Source organism: Gossypium hirsutum, chromosome A09 (genome assembly GCF_007990345.1).
Source record: "Gossypium hirsutum isolate 1008001.06 chromosome A09, Gossypium_hirsutum_v2.1, whole genome shotgun sequence".
In the NCBI taxonomy this organism is placed as follows: Eukaryota; Viridiplantae; Streptophyta; class Magnoliopsida; order Malvales; family Malvaceae; genus Gossypium; species Gossypium hirsutum.
Genome location: NC_053432.1, coordinates 53137685 through 53151018, shown reverse-complemented (window position 1 = coordinate 53151018; position 13334 = coordinate 53137685). Strand labels below are relative to the sequence as shown.

General features: G+C 33.4%; 1 non-coding gene across 1 annotated transcript; it reads left to right on the top strand.

Moving 5' to 3' along the window:
• Nucleotides 1-1289: 1289 nt before the first annotated feature.
• LOC121207332 (small nucleolar RNA R71) lies at nt 1290-1396 on the top strand. The gene has a single exon (XR_005902422.1). It is a non-coding gene; the product is annotated as a small nucleolar RNA R71 (small nucleolar RNA).
• Nucleotides 1397-13334: the final 11938 nt, after the last annotated feature.

The following is a 13334-nucleotide window of genomic DNA, read 5'->3' as shown; positions in this document are numbered from 1 at the left end:
TAATATGTTGCTCCAATGTCGCAAGGGATGGTAAAACATCCAGGATCCTTCAACTTTAGGGGTAGTTTGTCTTGAAGATATGTACTGCATTCCTTCGTCAGATCTACCGTCTCAAATTCTCTAAGTCTTTATTTTTTAGACAAGATATCCTTCATGAATTTGACATATTTCGGCATTTGCTCAAGTGCTTCAACCAACGGGATGTTGATATGAAGTTGGTTGAGTACGTCTAGGAACTTCTTGAATTGAATCTCCAACTTCTACTTTTGAAGTCTTTGAGGGTAGGGTGGTGGTGGTTTCCTTACTGGAACCTGTTGATTCGTCTTCTGTGGCAATTTTGCATCTAATGGAGTTATTAGTTGATCAGAATTAGCTGGTTCTGAAATTACGTTGTCGGGTTTTGTAGATTTTGGTTCTTGTGAAACTGGAATTTCAACAATCGGTTGAACTTCCTCTAAATCTTGAGCCTCAACTTACTTCTTTTCACTTTGATGGTGTTGGGATCTATTGTCTTTCCACTCCTCAATTTCAACGCTTTGTAATGCTCCTTCTCTGGATTCTTCAAATTCTCCATATCACTAGGAAAAACACTTTGTGGTCAGTTCCTGAGTTCAGTAGCAAGCTGGCCCACTTGATTCTCCAAATTTCTTAGAGTGGCATCATTTTTCGCCATGTATGCCTTCAATAAATTCTCTAAGCTATTGGACGATTCAGCTTGAGCTAGTTTCTGAAGTTCTTGGGGGAAACTAGGCGGCTAGGTTGGTCTAGGTTGGGCATAAGTGTTGCTGGTTCCAGCCCCTTGGTTACTCCAGGAAAAATTAGGGTGATTTCGCCACAATGCATTATAGAAATTGGATTGCAGTCCTTGCCATCCTCGATTTTGGTTCTGGTTACCCATGTAATACACGAATTTTAGGTTCAATGGACATTCTTTGAACAAATGCCCTTCCCCACAATAAACACAGGCTACATTTTCAAATTGATTTGGTGGCTGTGCTGCAAAACTATTACACCCATTAGTGGTAAAATTTTTAAGCATTGAAGATATTGAGGATACTTGAGATGCAAGTGAAGTGAGAGCGTTTACTTCATGTATTCCAACAACTCGTCTTCCTAATGCTGCTCGATTGGTTGGCCATTGGTAATTGTTACTGGCAATCCTCTCAATGATTTCATAAGCCTCATTATAAGACTTAGAAAGGAGAGCACCGTTAGTAAAAACGTCCACTACCATCCTCGTGTGAGCATTGAGACCATTATAAAATGTCTCAAGTTGGATACAATATGAGATTTCATGATGAGGACACTTCCGTAATAATTCTTTATACCTTACCTATGCCTCATACAAGGACTCATCATCCATTTGTTGGAAAGTAGTGATCTCGTTCCTCAACTTAGCATTCTTGCTAGGAGGGAAATACTTCATAAAGAATCTTTTTACTAACTCTTGTCATGTGGAAATTGAGTTTGGTAGCAATAAGTTCAACTAGGCTCGAGCTCTGTCCCTTAGCGAATACGGGAACAATTTCAATAGTAATGCATCTCCGGGTACTACGGCTAACTTGAAAAAATTGCTCACCTCCATAAATAGTCTTAAGTGTAGGTGAGGATCTTCGGTAGGCATTCCACTGAATTGGCCCACTGTCTGAAGCATCTGGAACATGACTGGCTTCAGCTCAAACTGTTTTGCCTCAATTTTGGGTCTCCTAATACTCGGATTAAGATCATGAAATACTGGTACAGCATATTGTCTTAAATCTCTATCCCTATCATCAGCAATAAGGATAGGATTTTGAGCAGGGTTTGCTCCGTTTCCTTGATTCGGATTTTCAAAGTTCATCTCTTCAGTCCTTCTCTGACTTGCTTGTCTTATTCGCTGTCGAAAAGTTTGTTCAATCTTAGGGTCTACAGGGAGTAAATCGATGATTCGGTCAATACTCATAAACACCTAAAATAATCATAAAAAAATTAATTAAGTTAAAATTTAAATAGAAAATTAAACCAAAATGCAAAACTAACAAATTCACAAATAATGACTTTAAAACACAGTCCCCAGCAACGGCTCCAAAAACTTGGAACGATGGAAATGTGCAAGTGTACACAATCACAACAAGTAATAAAGTAGCAAGTAAATGTCGAGTTATCATACCCACAGGGACTGTGAAAAGAATTATTTATGAATGTTGTTTAAAACACTTTGGTGAAGAAAAATATTTTGTTTGAAGAGGGTGATTAAAAACTAAGATTTTAAACTAAGTAAACTAAATAAATCAATCTCAAATGCACGATTTCAAAATACGATTTTAATCAAGATGATATAATTGTATTAGATTAATTACATTTCTTATTTTAGAATTATTAAGCTCATGTTTATATTGTTACAAATAAATTCACGGAAACTCGGTAATTTGCTAACTTATGAACATACTCACCTACACAAATCTATTCACCTCTTAACATATCCCTATGTCAATTCAATCGATAAACAGATTCTAATAATCAAGCATGCTATTGCACATACATACTCATTAAATTGAACCAATCTCTTGCATATTCCTATGTCAATTCAAACGATTAATTAAATCTAATGGGAACATAAAAGACTATGTGAGGTAAAAAGGTATCCTTACCTTGAAATAGTTTAATCACAATAATCTTGCAAGTTATGCAAGGCAAGTGTATCGCCAGATACAATGCTAATTTAACCATCAGCTATCTTAGAAGAATAAACATGCACTGATTAAGTACTGTGCCCATTAATTACAATTTCAATCCGTTTAAATAATCAAATCATTAGTTCCCTCACAATTATAATGCAAGAATAACTTAGGCATGATTTTACTTAATCAAGCATTTTACCGAGGCCTATAACAGCATAAACACAACTTTAATAATTTAAAAGGACGAAATGCAATCAACCCAACACGAATTAAATTCAAGCTAAGCTGATTAAATTAACCATTCCAACAACATAAATATTCATAGATATGTTCATCACAAAAACAACAAAAATTAAAGAGATAGGGAACAAGAATCAAATCCGGTGTTTTTCCGTGGCTTGATTAGGTTGCTCCGTTCTTCCTTCTTTGTTGTCCTCACTGATCAAGGCTGCCATGAACACTCAGTTTCTGCTCCAAAATGGCTGTAGAACGACCCTTTCTTAAGGGGAGACATCAGCAAAAGAGCAAGGAACTTTGAATTGAAAAAATGAGAGAAAAAGTGAAAGAAGAGAGAAGAATTGTGAGAGAAGAGATGTGAATGAGAGATGTGTTGAATGATCAGTCAAGGGGGTTTTTATAGCTGAATATGGCAACTAAAATTTGTTAAAAATCGCAGCCAAAGTGCCACCCCTTGGCCGGCCTCCTATGTGGCAAAGTTGATGGCTTCAACTTTGCTAAAAATGGCTTGGGGCAAATCTACAAAGCCACCAATTGTGCAGGAGTTTAATTGCAATTTGAACAAGTCTTCGAGGGCTTCTTTGTGGCTCAAATAATCAGCTAATGAGCTGAATTGGGTCAATACTCGAACAGTTTTGGGCTGTCCTTTACTTGGCCGGTTCGGTTTACTCGGTTCAATTCAATCGGACCACTTTTTCATAATTAATTAATCATAATTTATTAACCCAAATTAAATTGAATATAAATTAATATTAATTATATTATGAATAAATTCATATAATTTTGGACCGTCTTAGGCTGAAATTTAGTTCACCCTGATACTTCAAATTGCTTCTCGATTTTGTGCTTCTAGTAGTGTCTGCCGAGCCATTTTTTGCCCTTTGTGCAAATCTGTCAAAAATAACCAAAATTCATCAAAAATAATTATGAAATTAACTAAAATTAAACTTGTTCATATTTTAAGTGCACTTTAATTATTTTATAAAAATTAATTATTTTTCGACAAGAATTTAACCGAATTCGCATGAATTTAAGTTAAAAAGGTATGAAAAAGTGTGTAAATTTTTGTGTTTTCATCCGTTCTTAGAAGTCCCAAGTTCGAGCCCTCCTTCGCCTTTTTATTTCATAATTTCATCACATACGTCCCAATATATATATATCCGATTAAGTGTCTAAACTAAATAAGAAATGAGCAACGAGCTCAATGGTTAAAACATTAGTACTCTTAGAGATCCTAGGTTTGAGCTGCCTCCTCCTCCCCCCTTCATTTCAAGTTCAGAAAAACTTGGAAAAATTGCATGTGTCGCCCCTAGGGTTTACACACCCAAGTAATTAAACTAATTCTTTCCTATTTAAAATTCAAATCTTGCCCTTCCTCAAAATTCCAAAAGAATTAGAATTCCAACATCTTTTTTTTCTCTTCTTTTTCTAATTAGATTTTCATATGTCCCTTTTCAAATACTAATAGAATTTGCTCTCCATCTTTCTATTTCTTCTCTTTTTTATTTTCTTTCATTTTTCTTTACATCATATTTTCATCCTAATTGTTGGTGATTATTTTTCTTTCCCGAATGAAATCAACCTTCATTCAATCATTCTTTCTATCGATTTTGTAGTTTTTGTCATCGACATCCTTATTCTTGTCAAGAATGGATAAGTACATCTTGTTTCGAAGTTTAGATCCCGAATATTCATGGTATTTCTATCCAATGCTAATCTTACGTTCGATTAAACAATCTTCTATAGTTCTTGCCAAATCTTTCTTAATATTGTCAAATCTTGAAATCAATTGTTAACTCACGTGTAAATGTAATTTGGAGGACTGAATTTAGGTGAAACAGATCAAAATCAGGCATGAATAACGTTTATTGGAATCTCAGGGAAAGAGGTGTGTTCTTTATCAATTGAATCAAGGCAAACTATATACAGGTTTAGGACCACATGATCTCTTATACGAGCGTGTGGACTACACAGGTAGACTACATGACCTCCACACGACCAAGAACCTTCAACATGGCTTTCTACACGGTCGTGTATAACCTTTACATACGTCATTTAGCATCTCATATAGTCGTGTGACCCCAATTTTATAATTTTGCCCAAAAATTTTGGAAATTGTTTTATTTACTCCATATATATCCCTAAAACTATTTTTAGAGTTTTATTTCACCCAATTGAATATCTAATAATATGTATATTGCAATCCATGATCTGAGTGACTAAATTACTACTGTTATATGCATGATATGTGTAAAATACATGCCTATTGTATCCGTATTACTGATTGCATGTTCAGCATGTCTTTTGATACCATTGAACCAAATACATGATAAGCATGTCTTTTGCTACCATATTGATTTGATATAAGCATGTCTATTGCTATAGTATTGATATGTTATAAGCATGCCCCTTGCTACCGTATTGATTTGTATAAGCATGTCATATAGCACTACATGGGGTGGGATGATATGAAAGGAGAAACTGTGAATAGTTTATCTACACCGATGAGTGATTTATCCATACCATACTAGCATTTTGTCTACAAACTTTTTATCGAAAACTCTGGTGGTTCATCCACTATTTTTATTACTAGCAGTTCATCTACAATGAGGAGTGGTTCATCCACAACATGGTGTAAGGTAGAGAAGTTTTGGGGAACTCCTATTGTGGTGTGTAGCGAAGTTGGGTAGGAACTATTTTGAAAAATTGAAATCGCATCTCTATTTATGAGCATGTGTATACATAAACTGTGAATTCTAGAATATTATGACATTGATGTGTTGATCTAAAGAATTGATACTCTGAATAAGTGATTATTCTGAGAATTGTTTCTTTGTATGTGACATCCACTGTTTGTACTGATTTTCTTGTGATAGGACTCACACTAAGCTTTAGAAGATCACCTCACTTTAATTTCCATCTTTTTAGATAACCTATATGGTTAGGGCACGAACTCGGCATTTAGAAGGTCTCGGCTCAAATAGTTATTTTTTAGAAATAATTTAAGACTTATTATTATCATTTCTATTATTTGAAACTATATTGTTTTATTTGAATTGTGGCATAGGACTAAAGTTTTGGGTCTATTTGGCATGCATGACATTTATTTTGATTTAGATTATTAAAATATGAATTATTAATTAATCATGCATAAAATTCTAGTTATTCTTCACTAAAACTATTTTGAATATCATTTTTCGCTTTATATAAATGAGATTTGAAAAATCTTATAAACTAAAAATGATTAATATTTTTTTGCAAAAATAATCATTAAAATCAATTGGTTTTTGAAAGACATTGTACCTTTTGAAAACACGCTAAGTTATTCTACTAAAGTAAGCAAATGTTTTAATGAGTCTATTTTATAATCTCCCGACAGTTTTACCGGTTCATTTCGGTGACCAATGTAATCTTCTGAATTTAGGCTTAAAGTCTAGGCTAGATTGGGGGGTTACATTTGGTGGTATCAAAGCCTAGATTTACAAGACTCGGCTGTGGATTTTTTAATGAAGCTTGCATGCATACATAAAAATGGGGTATTTTGGGAAAATCCATATCACAAACCTTTGAAAAATGATTTTCTTCAAAAAGAAATTAAATCCAAGACTCTAATGTAGAGCTTGACTTAATTACTATTATTTTTAGAACCTATAGTCAAACATTAGATTGTAAACACTCAGAAAAAAATCTAATGCTTGAACTTTATTTTAAAACTATAGACTTTAGAAACCAAAAATACTTAAAGTAAATAGTGTTCCTATTAAAACTGGGAATTTGGGGTAGATGAAACTGATAGTGTAACGTCCCAAAATTTGAGTTCTTGATTTGTTAAAATTTTTCCAAGTAAATTTATCTAGTTCAGTGGTTAGGTGTGTTGTGCATGTGTGAGAGGTTCTGGGTTTGATTCCTTCTCTTTGAATTTTTTCTATTTTTGCTCCTATCTTTATCCTTGAACTTTGGACTTAAATTTTATTGTCACACAAGTTTTGACAAGAATGAGTCTTCTAGATTAGTGGTACGGCTTCAACTTACCATTTGGTCTTGTGTTTGGATCCTTGCGTGAGCAAAATGGAATTACTTTTGCTTTTTTTTTGGGCCGCCTAGGTGGAAGAAGTTGGATGGGGTTGTTATGCTTAAGGAGTGTTGTTAGAATGTGTATCTAATTCAGTGGGTGTTGTGGGGTAGTGGGTAGATTTATATTTCTTTTAATATTTTATTTTGAATTTTTATCTAATTATTTTTCCAAAAAGTTTACCCACTTTTTCGTTTCCTTTTAGCCTTCTTCTCACGGTTTTTCCCATTCTTTTCTTCTTCTTTTTTTTAGTTTCCACGTTCTTCTTTCTTTGCTTGGTCTTAATTTTGCTTTGTTTTCTCTTTTGTTCTATGTATCAACACACTATTAACCTTTCGTTAGACCATGTGTAAGTGCTTACTACGAAGTTTTTATGAAGGGTTTTGATGGATGTTTTGGTTATTTCTTGCAGCAAGGACATAATCATTGTGAAATCTTTTGTTTTAGGTGAAGATCTCGAGACTAATGTTGCTCCAACGAATTAATTTTCGTTGGAAGTTGTTGTGTGGATTGGGTAAGTGGTCGATAGTTTGGTCCTTATGGTCATTTGAGCAATTTAGTTTGGGATTTCGTTACTGATTTTAACGTTTGGAATATTGATTTTAGGTTCAGGTGCTCTCGTTTGTGAATTTACATCAAAACTAATTTATATGCATGTTTCTGACTAAAAAATTCCATGTTTAGCACGGGAAAATCTGGAAAGAAAAAAAGCAAAACTCGAAAATATTTTTCGTCACACGGACATGTGGTTGCTATGTGCACCACATGGGTGTGTGGATGGTTGTGTGACAAGCCGTGTAGAGCACACGAGCATGTGTGATTACACAGTCAATTCAAGTAAGCCATGGGTGATCACACGGGAAAATCAATTAGGGCATGTGGGTCACACAATCTTACTATTTAGATAGTGTGGGCCACACAGGCATATGGGCACATTTTTTTGGAAATTGTCACGAAGGGTTGTTTTAATTTGTAATTCATAATTAGACCCTCTATGGGGTTCATACTACTTAAATAAGACTTGAAATATGATATATGTTAACATGCTTCTGTACGTGACACAATTAAGGTATGTGAGTTATACATGTATGATCTATGTTCTAAATTTCTGAAAGCATGATTACGTATGAAAAGCATGCATGACACCTGCATGTAGAATATTTGTTAGTATGTACATGTGCATTGGAGTTGGGATATGATATGATCGAGGAAATGTTGACAGTTTAATTATCTGCTTTTTCTAGTGACTTAACACCACATATATCTATTGTGGTGGCTCAGCCATATATATTTGTTTCTTGTAATTTACTACATATTATGATCTGGCAGATTGATTACAGTGTTTCTGAAAGTGACATACGCTCACTTAACGGTGTGTGAGGTTGGATGGGTACTTGATACCCTAATTGGTGTGTAGGAATAGACAGAGATGGTGTATAGTGGATGGGGTAGGATTTATATATGCATCTTAATATGTGTTATTTTTTGAAAATGGTTCTGCATCTGATCTGATAATGGAAATACAACTGAATCTGTATTTAGCATAAATTCAAAGAATTTTCTGTAATTTCTATGTATTTGATTTGTTGATTGAGATATGGTGCACATTGAGCTTGTAAGCTCACTTTTTGTTTGTATTCCTTTTTTAGGTAATCAGCAACCTTAGGGCATATTGGCGTAGTGGGAGCTCGGATTTAAAACAGTGTTTTCTTTAATTCTAATAAGTTTAAGAATTATTTTCAAGTGGATTTTTTAAATTGGACTTTCTAGGACTATTACTGGTTTTAGATTTATTCTTTGTTTTAGGAACTATTTAAGATACAATTTGAATGTTTAATTTTAAAACTGTAAAGTATTGAATTTCAAAAACAAAATCACAGTTTCAAAACTTTGATTAATTCAGGTTTTCGCTGTAAGAAAAGTAAGTGAATGTGTAGGCTTTTTTAAAATAAGTTATAAACAATTAATGATGTTTCTTCTATAAAGATTTTGAAAAGGGGAAAGTCAAGAGTAATTTAGAAATTTTTTTGAACTTAAAGAAATGATTTCAAGCGAACGTATATAACTCCTCAAAGCTCGGCCATAACGTCTAGGTCAGGTATGGCGTGTTACAAATAGTGATGTTACTATAGTTAGTCCTTATTATTAACACCCAATTCTTCTTATCTAATTCTACTTTAAAACTTAATTAAAAATTTTATTATAATGCAATTAGGTTTATTATTAACTTGACAAAAGTCAATCTTTATGTAACAACCTGTTTTCTAGTGGTGTAAGAAATAGTAGTTTCAGAACCACAATTCTGACTTGTGAGTCCATAAATATTAAGTATTTAATATTTACGACATCATCAATTTTGTATTAAAATTTAGTTTAGAAATTTTAATCTTTAGATAGTTAATTAAAGAAAAAAGACTAAATTATAAAAAGTGTAAAAGTCTATTGTTATTAATGTTTTAGTGACAATTGGGTGTTTAAGTAAAATAGGATGGTTTACTATGGCAATTAAGTCATGTCCTATTTAGTGGACGGTAGGTAGGAAAAATTTTGATTAAAATTTTATTATTTAATGGTATTTTTGTAATTAAATTAAAAGATTAAACAAATGAAAATGGTAAGAAATTATCATCTTCTTCATTTGTTTGGGTTGAAATCGAAACACCATTGTTTTAGGAGGAAAAAGTTCCAGCCTTGCTCATTTCTTTGTATGTAAGTCCATTTATCACCCGTTTTTCATGAATTTTATGTTTTTAAGATCGTTTTACTTTAATCTAGCTAACATGGGGGTTAATTTGCGAAACTATTAAATGTTTTGGAAGATATCATTAAAGAGTTTGATGTGTTTTTGAAGTTAAATGGCAGATCAAAAATCAAGTTTATGAATTAATTGTCAAAATAGGCTCATTCTAATATTAAGGACAAAATTGAAAAAAGTGTCAAAGTTGAAGGAAAATTGTAGAATTAAATTTAAAGGTAACATGCATAGAAATGGGTTTAATAATGTATTTGAATTTGATAAATTAAATTTAATCATTATATAGATCAAAAATTGAATCATATAGAGGATAACTGGGAAAAAAGGAAGGTTGTCAATTAGTCCCTGAATTTAGCCATTTCTACATTTTGGCCGTGGTAAGTTCATACAGTTTAATTTGGTATAATTGGTAATTATATATGAATTGTGGTATGTTAATATATATATATATTTGAATTGTTGCAAAATTGGCACAAGGTGAGAAAGTGAATTGACTTGCAAAATGTTATATGTTTACTTGTATTGAGCCTAAATGAACATAGGATAGGATACAATTGACGCGCCAATAGGTTATATTGCGCATAGTATGGGGTTGACTTGCGATGAGATGATGGCTTTTGATTTGCTTTTTTTCCAGTAAATATATCGGTGTCCAGCATTTATTGCGGACTACCGTGTTATATTTGTAATGATTCTAGTGTGTTACCAGCGGCGGATGTTAGCTTACGGGCTTGGCACTTGGTGCCCAGGTGTGTTCTAGGTTGGTTTGGTCCATTTGAGCATTCTGGCATGTTTTAGATGGTTAACCGCGTATCCATATCTGTTTATGTCATTCATCGGGCTAAAATTTTATGGTTAGATGACATGATATTGATATGTATTTGATTTTTAGTTATGATGTTTTGATGGTTAATTGTATAAATGTTCATGGTTTTCGATAATATATCGTGACTTGATAACGGTTGAAACTATATAAATGTGATGATTATATGACTCGTTTTTATGAAACTCACCTGTTGAATTGTTGTGGTTGATAGGGTTAAAGTTACTATTAGCTAGTGATTTTTTAAGTTACTAAAATGTGATTATGTGGTAATTTATAATGTTTCAACCTATGAACTTACTAAGCTCATAAAAGTTTACTCGATTTTTTTCCTATTTTCTTGTAGATATCATTTTGTGGAATCGGACGATCGGATCAACTTGAAGCTCACAATATCCAGATATCTATCGATAGATTTTGACACGTTTACCTTTGAGTTATATAACATGTAACATGTGTGTCTTGTATATGTTTGAGATACTTATTACAAGTGGTGCATATTATACTTGTGTGATGTTGTTTAGGTTGGATTTTAGCTTACTTGCGTATATGCCTTTGGTTTTGGTTTGTACATGCTTTTATAAATATGTCTTTGGTTATCTAGTACATGCCTCATGGAAGTGTTTTACATATGGTAAATTAAAATGTGAACGGATTGAATGAATTGGTTGTTTTAGCATATGTTTAATGTATGGACTTGTGATATTTGAATGCAAGTATTTTGGTTTGATAATTGAATTGTGGTGTCAATGAGGACACATTGGTTAGACACCTAAGTTGTATGTTTTGGTATATTTTAAGCTTGTTTGAATATGTTTTAAAGGTATGGAAATGATTGGTTTTGATTTAGCTTTGTACCTAAGGTTTGGATGAAAGTTTTCCTTATTTTGTAAGCTTTTTAAGGTGCACTCGGCCTGGGACACGAGCTGTCACATGACCGTGTCTTATTTATTTTAGGTGCAGGATTGTCCACGAGACCAAAGAGAGTTACACGGCCTGGAGACATGGTTCTGTGACCCTACTTTGATTTGTACATGGCCTGCGATACAATCGTGACCCTTATTTCAAATTGTACATGGTTTAACCATACGGTTTGGGCTCGGTCACACGGCCATGTAACCTAATTTGCTGTAGTTTAGTGTAGCAGATTAAACTAGTTTTCACACTTTAGGAGCTTGAAAATAAACATTTTAGTTAAGTTTTAATTATGTTTTCGTGAGTTTAGTTAAAAGCAATAAAGTGTGTAATTTGAGTCTTTTAATTATTAGGGGCCGAATAAGGCCTAAGGGTGAGCTAATATACTTTGTGAGCATGCAGGAGACCACTAGAAGGCGTTCTAAACTCGATACTGGCCATATTGAATATCGCAACATAGGGAGCAGAATAGAAGAATTCCAAGACTGCCTTTAGTGTCGCGACACAGCCTAAGGATGTTGCGACATACCGTAAAGATACACTGAAGATGAGCGCACTGCCCTCAATGTCGCAACAAAGGACCTTGTCTATCACGAAGTCACCTCTGTGCAGAAAATAATTACGAGCCATGGGTGTTTTGGTCCACACAATCAATTGTTAAGCACGAGAACGGCAACTGACCTAAGGTTAAGTATGACAACCACTCTAAAGTCTATAAATAGGCTTATTTAACACATGTTATAGACAACTTCCATATTGTATAATTTTGTTCTTAGATTTAGTCTTTAGTTTTTCCCTGTTCTTAGGCTTTAGATTTATTTCGGTTTTGTTATTTGTTCTTGTGAAAGAAATCAGATCTGTGAAACATAATCAAACTCTGTGAGGATTCTACACTCAATTCTAATACAAATCAGGCTTCTTCTAAACTTTATACTCTTGAATTATTATTCATGTTTATTCTTTCTTTCAAGTTTATATTTTTTATGAGATTCATGAGGAATTAATCCTCTTGTGAGCGATTAGCTAATGGAGGTATGATTAATTAATTATTTTGTATGGTTCTCTTAGCAGATCAGTTGTTCAAGAAAGGAAGAACCTAAACTCTAGGTCTGACAACCCTAGGAAGTCATTAAGGTGGGAATTAACCCAAATTTGGTATGGTCTATCCATGAACACCTTAACACAGAACTGGCCTAGACTGTGAGGTCGAGAGATAAGTAGTTCTTGTCAACTCGTTATTTTAGTGGAAGATCGCAAGATCCTACTGGGATATCGACTAGTTGATTGAACAAGAAAACCCGAGCAACAGTTGGTTATGATTACTAAAGAGAACTAATCATCCAAGCCCATATTTGATATATTCTATTATTTGATTTCTTTCTGCATTATTATTAGTATAGATCACAAAAACCTTTCTTTTATCTCATCATAATATAATTTATTTAAAGTACTAATTAGATCTATTTATGCTTAGGTTAGAATTAATTTAGTGCTCGTCTTCTTTGGGTACGATCCTCAGAGTACTTATCAACTCCGTTGTAACTACATTACAACCTGACCCGTACTTGCGGATACTACCTTTTCATATATTTTGGCCAGGATTTCTACTCTAAACGTTGGTACATCCTAAGGCGGTCATGACCCCTGTTTCCAAAATTTTAATTTTTTTCTAAAATTTTCTGTTTTGTTTCAAATTAGTCACTGATTGTTCTCAAACTATTTTTAAGGCCCCGTAAGCTCAATTTAAGGTCCGTAAATGCATTTATGTTACGAATGAAATTTAGAATTGAATGTTATTATTTCAATTCATAAATAAATGGTTTGATGATGTTAATTGTTTGATATGTGTTGTAATACTCCGTAACCCTAATT